Below are 10429 nucleotides of genomic sequence, written 5' to 3'. Positions count from 1 at the left end.
AGAACAGAGAGTCAGTCTAGCACCTTACACAACTCCATCCTCAAGAACAACCAGTAGGGGCAAAGGGACACTGAGAGAGGTATCAATATGGAGCAAGTATCTGAAAAAATCAAGGGCCAAAAGGAAGCAGGCAGTGTGAGGAAATACATTTGCCTGGTTCACGAGGAAAAGTCAACCACAATGTCTTTCAGGGCCAGTGAGTATAAAGCTATTTTTCACTCACTTGTCACTTTTTAAAGATCTTTTAGAATCAGAAATCTGGTGAGGAAGGTGTGGACAAAGGTTGGAGGTTGTAGGTAGGGAGAGAAAGTGGAATGACCTTGCACTGTTTCCACGACACAGTCTTCTTTGCAGAGGCCTTAGCTGGGTAGGAAAACATAACTTTATTTATTTAAGAATTATTTTATTTAATTTTATCTACTAGTATTATTTTGCTATTTTGATCAGAGAGAGCTAGAGAAAGAGAGAGAGGTAAAGTGAGAAAGCAAACCACCAGGTCTGGGACTTGAACCATGGTCAGCCATGTGGGAGTCCAGCACCTTTAACCACCATACCACCTGCCAGCGCCAGAAAACATAACTTTAAATCAACTTGAGTTCTGGTCATTATATAGGACTGAACATTCAAATGTATGTATATTTTCAGGCTCCTGCTATAATACCAACTATGCGCTTTTGAAAAATCTCTCATCATGCAAGGTCACACTATGAATAACTTGCTTATGGGGAAAATATAGTTGGGGCAGACCATTCAAAACATCGAAATTTCTAACTAGATTACTAACAAAAATTGTAATAATCTTACAAATATTACTTGCACAATTCAATTTCCACTGATATTTACACAAGCCTCACAATCAGCTGACCCTTTCCTTCTCTTGGCCATAGATTACTTCTTTCACCTTTGAAATACAAGATATTGAGGTTATTCGATTTGATGAGAACTTTCATTAAAACTAAAAATCAGATCCAGGACATAAACATTTTTAAATCAAGTTCCTTCCTTCCTTCCTCTTGACCAGCTTTACATAGTATCTTATTTAAGGTAAAGAATCACAGTATCAAATTTTGGAAAGTGCTAAGATGTCATTCAATTGAAATTATTCAAATGAAAATTTAGTAAAACCACGAGGATACTCACGAGCACTGGCCCACCTAGGCTCTTATTTTTACATCATTGTTTGCTGAGTTTATCTTGGTTGTTTGGTCTATAGGCTATTTTTTCAGACATCTCTTGCCTTCTTTTTGCTTCTGTGTTTTTTGTGTGGTACAGATGTATGGGGGATCTTCAAAGTGTGGAAAATGTGTATTATGAAAATATTATGTGTGTATTTCAAATATTCTTTATTTCTTTCAAGAGAGACCTTTTCATCCTGAAGAGGGTTGGGTCACTTTGTGGTCCCCTTCCCCTAGTTCATCAGTATTTTGGGCACACACATGGCATGTTTCAGTTCTAATCAGGATCTGACCCCATGGTTGGTCATGTGGCTTCCAGCACTGCAGATCAGTATGTTACTACCTGTGCCACCATGACTCGGCCAAAGATTCCAATTTTTTTTTTTGTACTGAAATAAACTCATACTTTAATTCCATTTTTCTGCAAACTTTTTTGTTTTAGCTAGAGGGTGGTACACTTGCCAGATGAGAGAGAGAGAAAAAGAGAGAGAGAGAGAGAAAGAGAGAGAACCAGAGAGAGAAAAACAGAGAAAGAGGAAGCATCCTCCAGTGGTTACATTGAAATCCCTCCCCTCCATTTCCTCATCCTTAACCTTAGTTTCAACTCAGACGCTGCATCCATCATGCTCCCTTTGTATTCTCCTTACTTTAAAATAAACTCTTTCCATGTGGAATGGCATTTAATTTCTTAGAGCATGTATCACTCTCTACCATGTGTTAGAATGTATTATTTGTATAGATATTTTCTCTCTGTAGAGTACTTATCTTCATTCTTAGGACCCTCAAGATACCTAGTTCACTGTCTTGCATATAACTGGTTCAACTCTTTGTAGAAATAAATTGAAGTTCTTAGATGAGAAGTGAACAGTATTTATGGGTGGGGTAGAGGTAAGTGGGTGTGTTACACAATGGAGAAATATTTCCTCTTACAGTTAACTGTATGTTATCTGGAAGTTCTTGGTAGTACTAATGGGAAATTCTCTGTGGAAACTGAAATGTCCTCTGAGACTCCTGGTAACTGCACTTGTAGGGTTCAGAAAGGACAGCATGCTGCGTTACAATTGCACCATCATAGCTGGTGAAATCAGTCTTCTTCTCAATATGTCTTTATACATGTTTTCCTCTCCACCTGAAATATCCTGATCTCTGCCTCCTATATATACTTTTGGTTTCAGTTTAGACATTATGTTATTTAGAAAGACTTTTTAGACCTCCAAACAAAGATTTGGTTTTCCTTCCTATGTGCTTTTAACAATATAAATTTCTCTTGGTACAACACACAGTATTATGCTTTTTGCTTAATTATCTGTAGCTTCTATTACATTCTTTTGAGTGTAAACAGGGCACAGACTGTTTTTCTCTCATTTCTGTATCCCCTGTACCATTGTGATGCCTGATGAAAGTTGATTAATGTGTCATTATCTTTGTATGATTATATTATTACAACGTATTATATTATTACAATGTCTTATCATGTCAGTGTCCTATAATAGTGCTAAGTGTCTGTATCTTTGAGGGATTTAGCCACTTGCAACCCGCTCTAATTTTGGAAGGACTATCTTCAGAACTTCTATGGACTGCTTTGTCAAAGCAATTTGAGTTTTTCAGTGAGATGAACAAAGCCGGAAATTAAGACCCATGCTTTAGGTTTGGCTCTATAACTATCACGCTATGAGCTCTTGCGAAATAACTTCATCTTTCTTGATTGTTTTCCTCATTGTCAAAAAAAATAATGTGGTGTTAGAGACGCTACATATCCGATCTAACATTGCATAGTTACCATTGTGCAGTGATCTAAGAGCATGACCCAAGACCAGCAGTTGGTGTAATGGCTATGTAGCTGGACTTCCATATGGTTGACCATGGTTCGAGTTCCGGTCTTGGTGGCTTAAATTCAGGCCAGTGTGTGTGCGTGTGTGCCCAAGATCCCAAGAGGAGAACGGAGGAGAAGGGATTGTGGTGTGGCCATCCGCCCGGGGAGTGATTTCTCGCTTTCCGTTTCACTGTTTCTCTCTCTCTTTCTAGTGAGTGCATGTGCCCTATAACAAAAACCTCCCCCCCCCCAAAAAAAAGAGCATGACCCAAATATACTTTGACTCTCCTAATATGGTCTATATTCCCTCCTCTTGAAGCTGGCTTAGTGACTTATTTTCCAATAGAATATAGTAGATATGGTTCTGTGTTATTTTCCAGGACCAGATTAAGAAATTGACAGGTTTTACTTTTTGCATCTTGGGATGAAACCCAGCTACCATGCCTTGAGGAAGCCCAAGCATCCCTTGGAGTGGCCTGCCATGGAACAGAACTTAGTTTCTTCAACTTACTTCAGCTGAGCTCTCAACTGACAGTACTAAGTTACCAGCCATGCGAGTAATTCTAAAAGTGAAACCCCCTGCCACCAGTTGAACTGCCCTAGCTGATACCATATAAAGCATAGAGGAGCTGGACAACCCAGCCCTTTTCAGTTTGCAGATTCAAGAGCAAAATAAGTGATTGCTGTTTTAGAACAATAGGATTTAGAGTGGTTTGTTAGACAGCAATAGATAATTGATGTACACCTTTTGCTCCTTCACAGACCTTTCATCCACTACAATATTCTGGTATGTGTAAAATTAGCTCCAGACCTCTGACAAATCAATGCTTACTCAAATTTATAACAGGAACAACGGCAGTAGGGAGAAGATGTTATTAAGTGATCAAATGCTGGTTGAGTTGTACTACTTCCTCTACTTCTCAGCAAAGGTTAATGGAGAAAGCTTTGGTTAAATTAACTGATGTAGGTGACAAATGGGCCAACCACTCTTCATTGGAATGTAAGTTCTGTGATTGATGATGACTCTTTGCAGGACGTTCTAGAGATGACTGTCAATTATGGGTGGATCCTCAAATCACATAGAAGGCAAAATGATGTTCTCAACAGTGACACTAATGTGTCTATTCACCACTATCCCCCCTCAGTTGCCTGGGGCTTAGAACCCAGAACTTTTCTTTAAAATGAATTTATCTAGTATATAAAGTAAGATGCTTATACTCCAAATAAATTAATCTCCAAATAAATTAGTCCAGGGTGTATAATTAAGAAAGTTCTTCTTTCTCAGTAGCTTAAGTAGCCAGTCTTCAATAGGCTTGGGAAATGAGGACTGATGGTAATGCCTCTGTGTATGCCAGGACTTAACTTCTGAGATGTTTTCCATTCTACATGAGCTCAATAGCCTTTCCCCGTTAGAGCATAATGGTTGTGAACAATAGCTATAGAGTCAAATAATCTATGTAAAAGCCCAGCCCATTAACAGAATGGTCTTAGATAAATTACCATGCCTCAATTTTCTCATTATGATGATAATATTACTGACTACTTCATATGTATTTTTAAGGTTAAGTGAGTTAATATGTATAAAGCACTTTGAATAATGCCTGGAACATAGAAAGCACTATGTAAGTGTTAGCTATGATTATTACCATTCCTCATTTATCTGCAGGTTTGCTTTCATGCTTTCAGTTAGCTGTGATCAATTGCTGTCTGAAAATAGGTGAGTACAATGTAATAAAATATTTTGAGAGAGAGAAAAACCACATTCATATAATTTTTATTACAATATATTGTTATAGTCGTTCTTAATTTCTTGAGAGATTTTTTGCTATACGGTATGTGCACTTGCCAGAGACACAGAGAGAGACAGAAAGCAAAAATTCACTCCTAGAAGGGATGGCCACACTGCAATCCCTTCTCCTCTATTCTCCTCTTGGGATTTTGGACATGCACACACATGCACCTAGTGTGTTTTCAGCCACAAGATCTGGGACTTGAACCACGGTTGACTACATGAGTCCAGCAACATAACCATAATGCTATCTGTTGGTCCCTTTTCTATTTATATTAATTGTCAGAGAGTGTGTACACTTTCCAGAGAGAGAGAAATTAAGCAACAGAGGGGGGGGGGGAAGCACCCCCAACTGGTTATGGTCACACTGCATTCCCTTCTCCTCCATTTCTCCATCCTGTAAGGATTTTTGGACATGCACACACATATGCCCAGTGTGTTTCTCAGATTGCCAGGACCAGGTTTTGAACAGTGGTTGGTCATGTGGGATCTCACTCCCTTAACTACTAGGCCAAGAGCTGAGCCTATCATTGTTCTATTTCATTGTTAGTTATCGTTGCTAATCTCTTACTGTGACTAATTTATAAATTAAATTTTATCGTATGCATGTATCTATAGGAGAAAACATAATAAAGACTTTGGTGCTATGTGTGGCTTCAGGCATCCACTGGGTGGTCTTGAAACATATCTCCTGAGGAGAAGGGAAGACTACTATAGTTAATATTTTTATTTTTTTCTTACTTTAAAGCTGACTAGAATTAAATCCTTTATGTGCAGACATCAGGCAGAGCCTGACACATCCAGGAGGCCTTTTATTAAATGTAGAAGTGCCAAGCATGTCATGAGAACAGGGAGCACTTTGGGAATTATCTTTTCCTCTCTTATTCCTGGGACTTTGAGTCCCACAGCATGTATCTCTGCTCCCTCCCACCTTCATCCCCTAGTTCTGCCTTCTCCAGGAGTTGAATGTTCCCATTCTACTTCTACCAGTCACTTTTCACACCATTATCTGATCAACACATTTGAGAAAATGTTCAGGTTTTTAGGCCTAGTGAGTTTTTTGCTTCTGTTTTTTTGTTTTGTTTTGTTTTGGTTTGGTTTGGTTTGGTTTGGTTTGTTTGTTTTCCTAGCACTCAGGTTTAAGTCTACACCTTAGATTACATTCTTTGGAAACGAATTCTGAGACAGAGTTGTGCATGAAAAATTTATTGGGGAATGTTTCAGGGAGATCTACCTATGAGTGAGTGAGGAAGACCAAAGGCGATTTGATGTGCTACAGAGGCCTCAGCTGGTCCATTGGGAAATGGTGGAGTGGTGAAGGCCCTTCAAGTTGTTCCAACTTGAGGTTGATAGGGCTGGGTTTTGTGTCACTAAATCAGACACTGAGGTCGAACTCTCTGAAAGGAGTATAAACTTGGGCAGGCCTGTTGTCTTTAGCCAAGGGAACTTTACACTAAGGGATGCTGTGAACCATCTGCAACTGATAATCCAAGCAGCTGGGCTTGGGAGCATTAACCCTGAGAAGAGGATCTGGTTGGGGCACCACAGTGTTCACTAAGTGCAGACAATTTGGTGCAAGAATGATATATTTCTAGTGAAAAGTGCTTTGAAGTCTACCAATAAGAGGCAAACAACTCAGGCAAATTGTTTAATCTATATGAGCTTCATTTTCTCCTGCGCTATGGAGATGAGATCATTTATAAGGGCTAACAGCTCTACTACTATACCTTTCACATAGGTGATAGTCAGTTCTATTTCTTAGGTCAACTTGCTCAGTCACATGAGACCAAGATTCTTAGGTCCAACAATTCTAACCCTTGTGTTTACAAATGACACTGGGGCTTGTACTTTTGATTTCAGTTACAGCTAGCTCAAAGGGCAGGAAATGAATATCACTTAAATACCTACAGTGAAGTAGGCTCTCTTCCAGCTCAAGTCACCCTCACCACAACAGAGGGGCACTTATTAGTGTATTCATTCACACAAGAGGAAAGTGAAGCACAGAGCAATGAAGTGACTTGCCGAAAATTAAATGGCTAATAAGGGGCAAAGACAGGGTTCAAATCCAGATTTATACACTGTTTCATGGACTTCTGCCTTAGACCAGGTATAGTGCCATTCACTTGAAAGCACAGACTCCCAGAATGTAGCTGGAAACAGAAAATTAAAAATTTAAGGGAGATTAATATTTTACAAACATTGATGTAATTTTCTACTCTGCCTTCCTGACTCATGATATCCAACTGCCTAGAATTTTTTTTTTGAGGTTACCCCTATGTGTGTGTGTGCACATGTGCTACTGATAAGAAATGTTAAAGAAAGAATACAGAAATATCAGTATCATGTTCAGAGGATTTGGTTGCATAGCAGGCCAACAATAGCTTTGTATGTCAGGCTATGGTCTTAAGAAAGGATTTGTTCAATTTTTAAAGCTCATTTCCCTTTTTCAACCTAGCATATCTAGCCTCGGGGACCCAGAGTCGAACTGGAACATGCTGAGTCCATACAGTAAAGCCATAAGTATTGGTGCTCAGTCACTGCTAGAAAGAGAATATGAGCAGAAAAGTAAGAGATAGCTGAGCCCTTCTCTCTTCCAGAATAAAATAGTGAGGAGAAAGAAAAGGGAGAACCAACCAAGCCATTGTGGGTTCCTGATTTCTTTCTAGGTTTTAGTGAGGACATGGGGAGGAAACTTAAGAGACATTAGAGTAACAGCAAGAATAATTAGGACACTGCATGGCTGGACAGAGGAAGACCCTGTGATTAATGTGTGGTCCTGCCAGCCCTCAATTCCTATACTGACTCAGAGGTATCTGTAGATTATTCCTAGGAATCTCCTGTGAGAGCATGAAGAACCCTTTAGCTGAATCTTAGGGGTGGACATCTGGGACAGCAGGTGGGATGGAGCACTTGACAGAGACCCAAGGATGGGTCAGTAACCAGTGGGGATCAGAATGAGGTCAAGTCACCACTGAGTTTCAAATAACCTACAAGGTTTAGCAGACCAGAATTACACTGCCCGCTGCCCACAGCCCACAGCAGATGGTGGGGATAGGGCAAGCAGAACATTCCAAAGAGAACTGAGATGATCCCCTTGTTACCTTGAAAGCAGAGGTAATTGTGCCCAAGGACCCTGAGCTCTTTCTGCCCTCATGAGGATATATTAGTCTCTTCCTCCTCCCCCCCCAATTGAACCATGGTGTGTTAGATGTTCTTTCCTTTAGCCCCATACAAGATCCATTTTTCACCCTTCTCAGCATCTACTGGGTTCCCTTGACCTTTGGCTTCTGGCTGCCTTTGGCTAATAGAACACACTAGCAGGAGTGTAGGTGAAAAAAGATGTTTGGGTTATTTTTCTCCTGGTCCCTCCGTACCTGGCAGTGAGTTCAAGCCACTGCTTTTTCCTGATGAAGGACCCCTGATGGGTGGCCCTGCCCCATATCTATAGGTCATACCAGGCTCTGGAATCCCTCTCTCACTTTACCCTTTTGGGCAAAGGTAGCAGCACCTTCCTGCTATTGTGGTGCTTCCCTATCTTTTGGTGAAGTCTCTTAACCCTATTTACACCTTTGAAAAACAGTCTCTTAATTATCAAATACCTTTCAAGTGTGGTTTCCTGCTGGGTAAATAGAATGATTTTCTGTCCTTTTTTGCCGTAGACAGTCCCAGTCTATTCCAGCTGTTACAGTGTAATTATCATGGCATCCCATTTTAATCTCAAAGGACTGTCCTACTCCTGCCACCCTGACTGCTGTACCATCTTTAAGAAGTGTGGCAGGAGGAGGCACTATAGGTTTCACTTGAACCATATTAGGCCCTTAAGCACTTGCCTTTCCTGCTCATTCACAGAAGGGTGTCAGATTAGTTATAGCCACAATCAAAGAAGGTAAATTTCTTCTACATTTTCAGGTTATGGTGTGAATGATTTTTCAAATCCTGTTGCTCAATCATCACTCCTAGGGGACAGGACTCTACCTTATTCATCTTTGCCAGTTCCACTATACCTCATGCCTGGCCTGGCCTGAGGTTCATAAACACTGTTTGAATGAACAATAAGGGAATGGTGTCACCATGTTCAATCAGCATGACAACTCATTCACACTTGAAGGTAACCATGACACCAGTTTTACAAGAGCTGCACATACTTCACAGAGGAAGCTACTGTTAAAAGAAAAAGAACTGGTAGAATGGATGTATGTGTGTGTGTGTGTAGGTTCAGGAATGAGATTACAATTTAAATATGAACCCACAATGAAGTGTTATCTCTATTATTAGAGTAGGTGTGAAATTTAGAGGCATGAAATACAGTTCATATTTTAAAAGCAACTTGCTTTGCCTTTTCTCATTGCACACAACAAAAGCTATGAGGCTGGTCACTGCATTGCCTGGGTCCAAGCCATCTCTTTCAGTTCTGTTGGATGCCATGGGTCATCTAGTCCATGCCAGCCTTGTGCTAACAAGTATCTCCTTGGAGGTCTGCCTGCAAATACCATGGGCCCAGCTGTGAGCATTCCTAGGTCCAGTCAGACTCCTTGTCTCTCAAGTTAGAGCTCACTGCCTCTACCTCCTGCCTGACCAAATACTGTTTACCTAAATGAACAGAAGGACCTCAGTAGAATTCCAGTGTGTTCCTGCAGAGAAACAGCTGTACTCTGCAAACCCACCATTGCCTATGGCGTCTTCTCAAAACTTAGCCAGTCGAGAACACCCTTATCCTTTCTGCGTGGGTTTGAATTTTCTCTCAGGCAATAATGTTCACCAATGAGATGATGATGGTCAGTATCAGGCATGGTGACAGGAAGCCTCCTGTGTGCCTTGAGTCAGGCCTGAGTAATCCTACAGTTACAGTCCTGAATACAACATTCACCTCTGCTCATCAGGAATGGCTCTATGAGTGCTCTTTGATTTTGACTGCTGCCATCCTGGGCTCCTTCTTTCTTCCATGGAGGGATCACCTTCATATTCAGCAACCTCTGTACCCTCAGGTCTTGGATCCCTTTGGAGTCACATTTTTGCTACGGCAAGTTGTACTGACAGTCCTTGCTCTGAATCTTGTCAATGATATTTATAGACTCCTTTCTACTTTTCCTCTGACCATGGCCACAAGCAGTACTGAGATCCCTGACAGATCCCTTGAGTTTTGTCACTAGCTCTCTATGGCCAGTCCCACTTAACTTCCTATACCCTGAAAAGACAAGGGGTTTCCCAACTAAAGAGATAGGCCATGGTCTTAACACATGACTGCAATTTTTTTGTTGCTCCTCCTACCAAGAGGTGGAGTCTAAATCCTCCTCCATTGAACATGGACAGGCCATAGTATTTTACTTCTCACAAATAAAATGCAAGAAAAGCAATACTATGTGACTACCAAGGCTACACCATAAAAGGTTAGTCTGGGGACCAGCAGTTAGCGTAATGGCTATGTCATTGGACTCTCACGTAGTCGACCACGGTTCGAGTACCGGACCCGGTGGCTTAAACTCACGCTGGGCGCGTGTGCGTGCGTGCCCAAGATCCCGAGAGGAGAATGGAGGAGAAGGGATTGCGGCGTGGCCATCCCCCCTGGGGGGTGATTTCCTGCTTTCTGTCTCTGTGTCTTTCTCCATCTGTCTGGCGAGCGCATGTGCCCTATAGCAAAAACCTCTCAAAAAA

The sequence above is a fragment of the Tupaia chinensis genome, unplaced genomic scaffold (assembly GCF_000334495.1).
Source record: "Tupaia chinensis unplaced genomic scaffold, TupChi_1.0 Scaffold000248_1, whole genome shotgun sequence".
In the NCBI taxonomy this organism is placed as follows: domain Eukaryota; kingdom Metazoa; phylum Chordata; class Mammalia; order Scandentia; family Tupaiidae; genus Tupaia; species Tupaia belangeri.
This window is presented reverse-complemented; position numbering follows the sequence as displayed.